This window comes from Emydura macquarii, unplaced genomic scaffold (genome assembly GCF_026122565.2).
Source record: "Emydura macquarii macquarii isolate MOO-44397 ecotype Brisbane River unplaced genomic scaffold, CSIRO-AGI_Emac_v2 contig_1363, whole genome shotgun sequence".
Taxonomy (NCBI): domain Eukaryota; kingdom Metazoa; phylum Chordata; order Testudines; family Chelidae; genus Emydura; species Emydura macquarii.
Window position 1 is genome coordinate 3582294 of NW_027131500.1, and position 13738 is coordinate 3596031.

A 13738-nucleotide genomic window follows, 5' to 3' on the forward strand; every position below is an offset into this window, starting at 1 on the left:
TTTGTTTTAATACCATGGGTGTTGCACCTATACCAATGAAGTGCAGAAGTTAAAAAGTGATCATGCTGATGTAATGCATTCTGCTTGTTTTCTCAATATTCATCTAACGAAGGTGTCACGGCATGCTAAACAAATGTAACAGATTTTCACTTTTCCTTTTATTCAAATCTGTCTATTGTCACATGGAAAATACTCAGAAATGGAGCTGGGGAGCAGTAGTAGAAACAGCACTGGCTGTCAGTTTGTCATTGTTCCACAGACAAAAGGCAGACTGTCACAAAAAAAAGCATTTATTCATTTCAGATTTGTGGCTTAGGGCTGGGAAAGGGGAGGTGTCATTCATAGTAATTGTAGAACACATAAATAATAATAGTAGCCTGCAAATCATATATCAAAGAAAACAGTGGGAGATGGCAGTGATGGAAGCAAGAAAATGGATGTTTCCAGCACAACCTAATTTACTGCCCTTTTAAAAAATATATTTTCCTTCATAACAGTAAAATGGAATATTTTGTGTTTGTCTTCTGTGCTGCGGATAAAGAAGATGGAACTTCTAAATCACACATTTAATGACTTATTTTACACAAATTGCTCAGCAGCTCTCTATATGTGATTACTCTTTGTACTCAACTGTTGTCACTTTTATTAACTTAATTTTACTAATTAGAAACCATTTAATGTTGAAATTCATGTCATTTGTTCCAGCCATTCTGCTCTAAAACAGCAGCTTGTTAAAGGATATAATACTACCACATGAAAATATTTCAAGTTGGCCTTAACATAAAAGATGATTCTTTTTTCCCCACACAAAATAATTGAGCAATTGACAGGTAAGACTGCTCAGGAGCATTTCCTATTAATGCCATCACTGAAAATTAAGGGCATTATCAGTTCAGACAATATTAGTATCCAGACCAACCACAATTCATATGGCCTTATGTGTACATTAATATACCTCAAGCACACTGTCAAACTTCAGAAAGCCAACTCCCTTTTAATTCCATTATAGAATCACCCAAAATGTTCACAACTGATTTCTCACAATCACATTCAAATATCAAACCTTAATTCTGACCAAAGAATTTTGTAGGAAGAAATTACACATTATGGATTTGTGTATGTTTATAGATTAATCTTGCTGAGGTTGGAGTTAAGGTTGTATGGCTGAGTGTGATTTTTTAGATGACTTTTCCATCTGGCAAAACCTCCAGGAGTCCAAGGTCAGGGATATTAGCACATTTATGAGAGTGTGACTCCCATTGGCCATCCTTTTCGGCTCTGTGGTAGGCTGGCAGGACACGTAGGGGGAGAAGAAATGCAAACCTTGAATGAGGGGCCAAGTGGGAACCTTTGCCCCCCATACTACCTGGCTCAAACCACGGCTCCCGATTACTTCATGACCCCATTCCCCAAGCTTTCCACAGAACTGAGAGAGTTCACCAGTGGGAGTTCCAATTTGACATAACTCTTTCTTTGGGTAAATGTGCACCAGATAAAGAAGATGGCTGCTGTATAGTTTCGCAAGCAACTTTGCCTGTGTGATGAATTGGGGATTGGTTGGTAAAACTTACGAATTTTGGTTGGTGTTATGAAATTGTATCATGGAAACCTACGGTATCCACCATATCCTACTATCCTGAAAACATTTCTTCCCTAGGCCAGAGACAATGGGAAATATTGACGTTAATGATATGCTTTAACAGAGAGCAGAGATACTAAATGGGTTTGCCCACCAGTAAGAAGATGAAGGGAGTGGACAGTAACCAAACAACAAAACAAAGGAAGCCAGGTATTGGAAGGAAGGTATATAAACTGGAGCATGGAAGAAGAGAAGGGGTCAGACTAGTCAGGAGCAAGGAAGCAAGTTGAACTAAGGGGAAGAAGGTTCCATATTTCAGCACAGAAGCCATGTACTGGAACAGAACAAATCTATGGACTGGGAAAGACATGTAGGGTTTATTATTTTGCACGATCCATATTCTCTTCTACTTTTTATGAACAAGTAAAAGAGCAAGTGTGTTACATGCTTCACAACCACTGTGTGCCTCTGGGGAAAGTTAAACTGTAAACTTATCTTGGGATAGAATGTGTTTCAGTACAGAAGGATAAGGCTGCTGGACAGTGGGTTCTGCCTCTCAGAAGGGACTGTTAGATTGCAGGTCTGCACTCAGGGTGTTCCTAGGGACCCCTAGATTTGGGGGGTGGCTGGACTACGTTCAGGCCCTGAAGGCTTAAAAGACCCAGGGATACAGGGACCAAGAGGCTTAGATATCTCTCACAGCAGTCTAGTGGATGGCCAGCAGGGGGAGCCGAGCCAGATCTGTGACAGCCTGTAATTCTTCCCCTCCCAACATGACCCCAGTTCCTAAAAGCAACAAAGGCATGAAAAGGCATGAGAGGAGAGACTTGCCTGGAGAAGAGCCTACAGCCAGCAAACCTCAGATGATTCACCAGAGAGGAGCTCTGCCTGGATGGACTGGTGTGTCACATCTAGGGTGACCAGATAGCAAGTGTGAAAAATTGGGACAGAGGATGGGGGTAATAGGTGCCTATATAAAGAAAGCCCTGAATATCAGGACTGTCCCTATAAAATCAGGACATCTGGTCTCCCTAGTCACATCAGCATTTCTTCTGGCAAATCTTATGAGGTCTGCGAGAGGCTGGGGAATCTCTTGGAAGCGGGGAAGAGAGAGGAATTTAGAGTGAAGGTTTGGCTGCTCTCTGTACATTTGGCATACAACCAGAATGGGCAGACAGCCTAACAACTGTAGCAGAGCTATGAAGGGGTAGGGTGCAGGGCTATGGAGCCAAGGTATTTCTGGGCTGGCGAGCAGGGCTCCTTTCTGCTCACTACTGCCTCTTCAACATCAGGGGCTGGTTGAAAAGGGTAGGGAGAGAACAAAGTGGGAGGCACAGACGAGCCAGGAGACAACATCAGAGAAAGGATGTGAACAGCACATCTGAGATATTCATTGGTGTTTCTTGGCAAAGATAAGCTATTATTGGCAAAGAAGGGTTTTTCTTTTCACTTTGATTTTAAAATTCAAAAAGTGGCTTATGTGTGGGATGTCATAATGATGTAGAATATGTGGATGAAGTTCTAAGTTTGTGTTAACTGTGATGGTGCAGCTACGGGAACCAAGAAAGAATGAATGCATGCATGAAATGAATGAATCAAGTGTGACAATAAGGGTAACATTAAAAAACTATCTGATTGCTTATTGTTTTCCTTGAGAAAGTTAGTAAATATTTTTTCTAAGACAGGTCATAGAAAATTAAAATATCCTTTCTTAAAATCCAAAAGTAATTATGTCAAAGTTGTAGACTAAATTCAAACAACGAAGAATGAAAGAGAGGATCTTAATCTTGCTATAAGGGAAATATTCAATGTGACCTCGCAATGCTCTGACTACCAACACTTCTTTAACTATCAATACACAAAAGAGACATTTCCATCTTAGCTCTTTGCTAATAGTGACAGTGATTAACTTGAGGATCCAAGCCTAAATTTCTCCAGAATTGTGTTGGTCATGTGTTAATAGTAACAAATCATAGAAAGAGTCACTCTTCTAGCTCTGAACAAGGAAGTTTATTAAAGTAAGGAAGTCAGCATTATCTGTATCTCCCTCCAGTTCACTTCAGAGCTTCTCCTTAGGAACTCCCCTGCCTGTCTTGCTGCTAGCGTTTTAAATAACACTACATCGAGTTTCACAGTATTGCTTTTCTTTTGTATTTGAAATGCAGAAACTACAGTTTAAAACAAGGAAGTCATGACAGAATGACTCATTGAAGCTTTTAGTTTCTCATAATGACTATTAACGTTATATTTTTATTTATTTATTTGTTCATTCATTTTTGGGTGAAAATTTTCTTTCCTCACTTTTGATAAAAACCTGGAAATTTACTCTGGCAAAGAGTTGGATTTTTGTTGTTTTGTTTTTTGCTTTTCCAGGAAACTGTTGAAAATTCATGGTTCACCGTTTTGAAGTACTTCGCATAGACACAGCCTACTATTCATGAATGAAAGTACATATGCTCCAATTTTATAACAATATGACTATAACTTGATTTCAGAAGAGGACATAGTTACTTCCTGACAGCTTGCATGTAATTGTCCAAAGAGACAAGCACATACAATAATTACACAGCAATGATAGCTTGCACCCAAATTATATTGGAATGGCATTAGCTTGAGACAGCTCTCTTCAAAAGAAGGCAGGTTTAACAGGGACAAATAAATGCAGTACATACACGGAGCAGTAGTATGTGTCTCAAGTTATTTGCATGGCCAGCATAAGAGTGGATGCTAAATCAACCACAGTATAACATGATCACGCTGCAGTTAGTACATGTCACTATTTATTTGTGAGAAAATTTCTGGAATCAGAATTTGTATGGTCTAGTTAAACTTCACTGGTTGATATATCTAACATTTAGCTTCATAACAACAGTTCTGACAGTAGAACTGCTCACAGCAAACTGCCACTGTCGTTTGTTCTGCTCCAATGCTGCTTGACTGTCACAGCCTGTCATGTGGGAAGAAAGCACTAAATCTAACCCCATGTGACAGGGTTTAATCATTCCTATTACTCCTGTTGGCTGTTTAGGCCACCTTGAAGGATACAGCATATAGTTTTACAGTGTATAGTTTTAACCCACAAAGAATTCTTGCTTTGTAAATGAGCAATGTTAAGTAAAAAGCTGAGTTGATCTGATCAGGATTCTGAAGCTCAGTTATAGATGAAATGAAAAGTTTTACTAAATTAAACAAATTTAAAACCACAAATCATTGATACACTATGGCCAAAATTTGCATCTCTTCTGCACTATAAGAGATGTTAAAGTATTTCCTTTTCTTGCAGGTTGCTCTTTTGCTGGGATTTCCAGCTCTGGCTAGAAACACTGGCTTTCATGATTATATTCAGATTTTTAATTCGTCACTGTAGTGTGTATATAGTGTCTCTAGGAGTTGAAGCAATCATCTCATAGTAAAAGAATATCTAGCAACCACTTCCACCCAGTGTTATTTTATTTATTTCTATTTTTAAATATGTCTACTGATGTGCTCCAGACACATGTACAATAAAGTAATGAAATTTTTAACACAAAAAATAAATAAAAAGTAAGACTCTGCTTTAGATACCAGGGCTGTGGAAACTGTTTACTTTGTACTAAATCAAGGACTCAGAATTGACTGTAGTTTAACTTTGACTTTCTTCTACAAATAGCATTGATTTGTTAGAACTTTGTGTGTGTGTCTCTGAACTTTTAAGTGAAGCTGTTACAGTTCAGGGTTACTGCACCTGTATTCCCCCTCCATGGTCCAGCAAGGGCACCCACTCTAGGTTCCAGGCTCCTCAGCCATCAGCTGTCTTTGGACACAGACACACCTCTCTCCCACTCCTGACTGGGGTATTTCCAGGTTGCACTGTCCCCTGACTATACTGTGATATCCCCAGAAAACCACAGACTGCCTAAGCAGGCCTTCTTCTCTTCTGCCTTCAAAAGTGGCAGTGTAATTGCCAACAGTTATAAGTTACCTCAGAGTTTTTTTCCAAGCAAGTACTTTTATTCTTAAAATAAAAGCGTTATACAGAAAACATACTTAAAACAATAAGAGAACCTACATTCATGCTAATAAGTTTACCAGAGATTACCCTCTAATGCCAACAAGAGCTATTGTTGGTTATTAGTCCCTCAGACCTAGAGATTTTTACTGTGGTCACCAGTTTATAACAGTTTTCACTCAGAACTAATCCTCAGTCTTATGGAGCCTCAGTAGTCCAAAGTCCTTCCAAATCTTCCCTAAGGATTGGGGTCCCCTTTGGATCAGACATCCTGTCAATTTGCTGGATCAGAAAGAAAGCCCTGAGGCAGTTTTAACTCAGACTATTTAACCAAAAATCCTGTCTTTGTTTGTTGTTCAATCTGGATTCTCCAGATACCCAGTATGTATGAGCCTCTCTCCAGGTGATGGTATCTCTCTGGAGGTGTTATGACCTGAGTTAATTTGCCTAACCACTCCCCACTGTTCTTCGTTCCAGGAAGACTGTGAACTCTGTACTCCAGAAAGCTACATACAATCCCTGAATAGTACATAAATATTTTCATTGTATTCCTAAAATACTTAAACTTAATTCAAATAAGGTTTAATTTAATTCTATAAAGTTTATCCAGGATTTTGCAGATATTTTCACATCTGTCACAGCTCCATCCTAAAGAAATGGATGTAACTAAGGTGCTGTCTGGCTTGCTAGAAGAACCCACTGTCTTATTTCCTGTATAGCATTGATGGCATTTCTGCTACTCTGCTATTTATAAGTTCATATTTCAACTATGCACATAAAAAACATTCTGTTAGCAAGCCAGCTTACATCCTTCACCATAGAAAATCATTTTTCAATCATCCTGTATCATTTCTTTCTTTAGAGTCTCTGAAAGTGAGCTCTTATATGCCCCTTGTTATCCCCAAAACCTTTGGTTGTAAACTGAGATCTGGTCCTTCCCACATGGTTTCCAGGTAGTGTGTGTGATGTCCCTTTGTTTCCCAAGGGCTCAGCTGCCTCAGTGATGGATTGTGGTTCCTCACTCCCCCCGGAAATATTACAAGCAGCCATTCTTGGACGAAACGGGAGAAATAAGTTAGAGACTCCTCAATCCTTTGCTATAGCTCAACTCCTTTCTCTGCCCCATTCCTTCTTTGGAGGGAGGTAGAGGAATATTGATCCCCCCCTCCCTTCTGATTCAGGATCTTCTGCAATTTCACGGATCATCAAGCAGACAAGATATGTCTACACTGCAATTAAAAATATGTGGCTGGTATGTGCTAGCTGACTTGGGCTCATGAGGCTCAGCGAAGGGGCTGTTTAACGGTGGTATAGACATTTGAGCTTGGGCTGGAACCCATGCTCTAGGACCCTGCAAGGTGGAGAGAATTTCCCTTCAAGTCAGTAGGTCTTGCCCTCTCCTGGAGAGGGAGGTTTTCTCATCCCTTCTCTCCTCAGGTATTTGTCCATATAAACTGGGGATGTAACTCATTTGCTCCTGGATACTGAAGGGGAGATTCCCTCACATCCTCCAAATCTCATTGTCAGCTATCTCAGTTGCATTTTGGCTAACACAGTCTCTTGCCAGTCTGGAACTAACTGGGAAGGCCTGATTCATCCCCTTCTGCTTTCAAAAGTGTAATATAATTCCCTAAAAGCAAAGAATATGAAATATGTGACAGTACACCTACAAACAGTACCCCTGAACCTTCATAAGAACATAAGAATAGCCATACCGGATCAGACCAATGGTCTATGTAGCCCAATATCCTGTCCACCGACAGTGGCCAATGCCAGATGCTTCAGAGGGAGGGAACAGAACAGGGCAATTTACTGACTGATCCATTCCCAGTTGTCCAGTCCCAACTTCTAGCAGTCAGAGGCTTAGGACACCCATGGGGCTGCATGCCTGGCCATCATTTGGTAGGGGAAGTAGATGTGGGTGGAAACCTAGGCAACAGTGACCATGAGATGGTAGAGTTCAGGATCCTGACAAAAGGAAGAAAGGAGAACAGCAGGATACAGACCATGGACTTCAGAAAAGCAGACTTTGACTCTCTCAGAGAGCTGATGGGCAGGATCCCCTGGGAGGCTAATATGAGGGGGAAAGGAATCCAAGAGAGCTGGCTGTATTTTAAAGAAACCTTATTGAGGGCTACAGAAAAACTATCCCGATGTGTAGAAAGAATAGCAAATATGGTAAGCGCCCAGCTTGGCTTAACAAGGAAGTCTTTGGGGAGCTTAAACACAAAAAAGAAGCTTACAAGAAGTGGAAGCTTGGTCAGATGACTAGGGAGAATTATAAAAATACTGCTCGAACATGCAGGAATGAAATCAGGAAGCCCAAAGCGCAATTGGAGTTGCAGCTAGCAAGGGATGTGAAGGGGAACAAGAAGAGCTTCTACAGGTATGTTACCAACAGGAGAAAGATTAGGGAAAGTGTGGGCCTCTTACAGAATGGGGGAGGCAACCTAGTGACAGAGGATGTGGAGAAAGCTGAGGTACTCAATGCCTTTTTTGCCTCTGTCTTCACAGACAAGGTCAGCTCCCAGACTACTGCACTGGGCAGCACAGAATGGGGAGGAGGTGAACAGCCCCCAGTGCTGAAGGAACAGGTTCAGGACTATTTAGAAAGATTGGACATACACAAGTCCATGGGGCCAGATGCAATGCATCCGAGCATGCTGAGGAAGTTGGATGATGTGATTTCAGAGCCATTGGCTATCATCTTTGAAAGCTCATGCCAACTGAGGGTGGTCCCTGATGATTGGAAAAAGTGCCCATCTTCAAGAAAGGGAAGAAAGAGGATCCAGGGAACTACAGACCAGGCAGCCTCACCTCAATCCCTGGAAAAATCATGGAGCAAGTCCTCAAGGAATCCATTTTAAGGTACTTGGAAGAGAGGAAGGTGATCAGGAACAGTCAACATGGATTCACCAAGGGAAAGTCATGCCTGACCAACCTGATTGCCATCTATGAAGAGGTGACTGGCTCTGTGGATGCGGGGAAAGTGGTGGACGTGATATACTTTGACTTTAGCAAAGCTTTTGATACAGTCTACCACAGTATTCTTATCAGCAAGTTAAAGAAGTATGGGTTGGATGAATGGACTATAAAATGGATAGAGAGCTGGCTAGATCATTGGGCTCAATGGGTAATGATCAATGGCTCGATGTCTAGCTGGCTGCTGGTAACAAGCAGAGTGCCCCATGGGTTGGTCCTGGGGCCGGTTTTATTCAATATCTTCATTAATGATATGAAGGATGGGTAGATTGCAACCTCAGCAAGTTTGCAGATGACACTAAGATAGGGGGAGTGGTAGATACCCTGGAAGGTAGGGATAGGATACAGAGGGACCTAGACAAATTGGAGGATTGGGCCAAAATAAATCTGATGAGGTTCAACCAGGACAAGAGCAGAGTCCCGGACTTAGGATGGAAATATCCCGTGCACGGCTACAGACTGGGAACCGACAAGCTAGGCAGCAGTTCTGCAAAAAAGGACCTGGGAGTTACAGTGGATAAGAAGCTGGATATGAGTCAGCAGTGTGCCCTGGTTGCCAAGAAAGTTAATAGCATATTGGACTGCATTAGTAGGAGCCCTGCCAGTAGATCGAGGGAAGTGATTATTCCCCTCTATGTGGCACTGGTGAGGCCACATTTGAAGTATTGTGTCCAGTTTTGGGCCCCCCACTACAAAAAGGATGTGGAGAAGTTGGAAAGAGTCCAGAGGAGGGTAACAAAATGATTAGGGGGATGGAGCACAAGACTTATGAGAAGAGACTGAGGGAACTAGGCTTGTTTAGTCTGCAAAAGAGAAGAATGAGGGGGGATTTGATAGCAGCCTTTAACTACCTGAAAGAGGGTTCCAGGGAGGATAGAAATAGGCTGTTCTCAATGGTAGTAGATGACAGAACAAGGACAATGGTCTCAAGTTGCAGTGCAGGAAGTCTAGGTTGGATCTTAGGAAAAAGTTTTTCACTAGATGGGTGGTGAAGCACTGGAATGGGTTACCTAGGGGGTGGTGGAATCTCCATCTTTAGAGGTTTTTAAGCTGTGGCTTGACAAAGCGCTGGCTGGGATGATTTAGATGAGGTTAGTCCTGCTTTGAGCAGGGGGTTGGATTAGATGACCTCCTGAGGTCCCTTCCAACTCTAATATTCTATGATTCTATGATCATGGCTAACAGCCATTAATGAACCTCTCCTTCATGAATTTTATCTAATTCTTTTTTGAATCCCATTATGCTTTGGCCTTCACAGCATCCCCTGGGAACAAGTTGTACAGGTTGACTGTGCATTGAGTGAAGAAGTAGTTCCCTGTTTATTTTGAACCTGCCGCCTATTAATTTAATCGGGTAACCAAGCTTTATGTCTTATGTGAAGGGTAAATAACACTTCCTTATTCACGTTCTCCATACCATGCATGATTTTGTAGATCTCTATCATTACCCTCTAGTTTAATAGTCCCACTCTTTTTAATCTTTCTTCATATGGAAGCTGTTTCATACCCCCCCAATCATTTTTGTTGCCCTTTGCTGTACTTTTTCCGATTCTAATATGTATTTTTGAGATGGGGTGACCAGAACTGCACGCAGTACTCAAAGTGTGGGTGTACCATGGACTTATATTGTGGCATTATGATATTTTCTGTCTTAGCAGCCAACCAACCAACCACATTTCATGTCCAGGGAGAATTTGATGGGCTTGTTATAGCATCAGCAGTCCCAGAATCCCTCCATCCAGTGAATATTTCCCCATTAACTATCACCTTCTTCTCTCATTGGTGATCTGATGGATCTGGAACTAGGCAGACATAGCATAACATGTAAGCAGTGGACTGGGTGTGAATGGTTCAGCATGAACATTATATCTCTTGGTGGACTAGTTAGGTGACTCCCTCCCTCTAGAAATTCAGTCATGGTTAACTCTGTGAGATTAAGGAGTAGCTAGCCTTTCCAGCACTGCACTGGGACTCAGGGGGTGGCTGAGACATTACCAGAAAATGTGACACCGATCTCTTTCCTCCACCCGTCTTCTTGGAGGTGGGGCTTCTTGGAGGTGGTTTCTCTCCCCATTGGGTGTGGGTCGTAGCTTAATCCCCGTTCCTGTCCTCTGATCCCACTACATCCATATTATGTTTTCTATCAAACTCAGAATGACTATCCACATACTGGTCTGACAAATTCCCAGATATATACAGTCTCTAGGAATTTTGTCTGGTAACCACAATTTCAGGATGGGGCGGCAAAGTTTATTGAACTGTTCTATACCTATTAATCTGTAGGCCTCTTCAAGCATTTATTTACATAACTACTTATTTGAGTTGAAAACTCAGTGTCGGTCATGTCCCATTTTTATGAACTCCCCGAAACTTCTTCTATATGCTTTGGGGTCAGTTTAAGCTTTTCCAACAAAGCTTGTTTATATCACTCAGAATTTTTATAGTTCTCCTTGTTCATAAGGGTGAAAATGTCCAAAGTCTTTGCCCCAAACAGTCATGGAGCCAGATACCGTACCATGTCCTCCTGCCCAATCTTATTTGATTCACATCCTATTTTAAAAGAATTTAGAAACATATCCATGTCATCCCTTTGCCTGAAGTGAGGAATTTGCCTAACCGACTCCCAATGTTCCTAGTTCCAGGAAGGTTGCAGTCTCCTTCCCCCATGAAACCACCTATAGTCCCTCAATAGTACAAGGGAACTTGCATTTTTTAATATAATGATCTCCTAAAATGCAGTAAAATTAAACAATATTCAATAATAATTCAATAGAGGCTTTGTATGAACTTTGTTGTTCTATCTGGGAAATCACAGACTCATTCAAGTTTGCAAACAGTGTACTTTTTGAGGTTGCCGGTCATGTTCTATTTCAAGTTTGAATCATTGGGATAGATGACTTGGGACAAGTCACGCAGTATTTTCGGCAACAGCCAGTAGTCCCACTTCCTTTTCTAACAGACCAACTAACCCAGACAAAACAACATCTTGCCCATGAACAAATGTATTTCTTTGAAGATGGAATTCTTTTGAAATCCAAGGCCAACAAACCTAGACCAATGGATTGCAACTTAAAAAGAATTGCTGACCCACTGTGAACCGAATTTTTTTTTCCACAGAATTCTACTGTTTTCACCTTTTACTTTACCCAGAAAACAATGTGAACCAGTTCTGGAGGTTCTTAACCTGAAAATTCATCTTTATGCTTAACGAAATATTTCTTCTTATCTTAGAGTCACTAACACCAGCTAGTATCAGAGCTATCTCAGTTGATCTAAAATTGTTTAATATCATGTCTGTTTTGATGGGTCAAGCAGAAAACATAAATACATCTTGATGAAGTAGATGCCTCAGAGGATTAATAAAGAAATACAGGGACTGTCACTTCTAGCTCACCTAGTCTATCTGAGGTGATTAGGGTTTGGCTGTCCATGTGAAAGAAATTGTTGGCCTTTTTCAAGTTCTTAGAAGGTGTTCAATCATAAAACCATCACCAGATGTGGCATTAATTAGCATCATAGTTGGCAATTGCATCAACGGAGCTAAGAACCAAAGGTCATGGAACCATAGCTATGTTCTCATTATCTGAAATGGTACCTTCAAAATGGGGCAGAAACATCTTGATGGGGTGGCCTGAAGACGCTTGCCCTACAGCTGTCTATAGCTGGCTCTATGTGTACTGTGGATAAAATTACTTCATTACTTGCAAAAAACATATGGTGGAAAGATTTCATGTATATGTTTTGGGTTTTTTTTTCCATTAAGGATCTAGATAACAGGAACCCAGTTTGGCTGAACATGCTCACACACAATGTACATACAAACACTGTTTCCACTTCAATAAGCTTTTGTTGACACTTAAAAAAAAAAAAAAAAAAAAAAAACGTGGTCAAGCTGAACACAAGGACTGAATGTTCCCTCTACATTCTCCTCTCAATTCAACAAACTTAAAAGGCCTTTTATCTTAGATAAAAAGAGTTACAATACCTATGGCAGATTGTTCATGTCTAATTTTAGCCCACAACTCTACCACGCAGTTGAAGAAAAGGGCACAGAATCTGATATTGTCACTGAGTTCAGGGATGGGAGGAGACAGAGAGAGTGAGAATAGTGCCTCTGGCTCAACTACTAAGCCTATAGTAGATAACACACACTTAGTTTCTATGAAACAATTGTGAAATCTGAGAATGTCTGATTACTACCTAGCTAGCTAAATAGCCAGCTGTATACAGCTATACCTAGGCTGCTTCAGGAGACCCATCCGCAGAACACGCTGCATGCCAATTCTTGAATTATGGTGGACTGGAAGGGGGATCCACTAGTTAAAGATTGCAAAGCAGTCGTCCTCATCTCTTTTTATATCCTTGCCTCATAATGTAATAGGATATTTTTTCCTTGCTTCTTCAGTCTTTGGCAATGGTTCTGGATGCCAGTGAAGCAAACTTTATAAAATACCTGTAGTCATTTTGGGAATAATTTCTTTGCAAGATGAACACCTGGCTCACGCCTTCTATCTTAGGTTGTCCAGTTATCTGTCGGAATTGTGATGACATTTGTAGATAGCCAAGCAAGAAATATTTCTGATCTTTTTCCATATTTTGTATTATCAACAAAATAACATAGTTAATACTCCCAAACTTTGGGATTCTGCTATTTCTATTTTAAATAACCCCATACAATCTACTAGACAGGGATATCAATATGAATCTTTGGATATGAATCATAATAGGAGATTTTCACATCAGGTATTTGATTTCATCTCTGAACTTTCTGTGGTGTGAGTGGCAGCAGGAAATGGTTTTCAAACCCTTCCTAGCAGATGCAATAAAATCTGTCAGGTTATTAAATTACCACATTACTATTTTTAGTTTCGATTTCCAAATCTTTTTTTTTCTTTCTTCTTCTGTCATATGATATGTCATTGTTAATCAAATCTCAAAAAACATTTCTATTTTGGAAAAAAAGCAGCCATGACTTGCACTTTATTACCCTTTGCCCTGCAAAATGTTCTCTATTAAACTGTTTTATTTGTCCAGCAAAGTTAGGGACTATTTGCATAATTTCTTAATTATGTTAATTTTTTTTTTGTATGTTTCAGAGTTCTGGGAGGGGGTAAGAGGACAAAGAGAGGCAAAGAGCAGATAGGTATGTAGGAAGTTTTAGACATTAAAAGTTTAGAGAGAAATAATCTA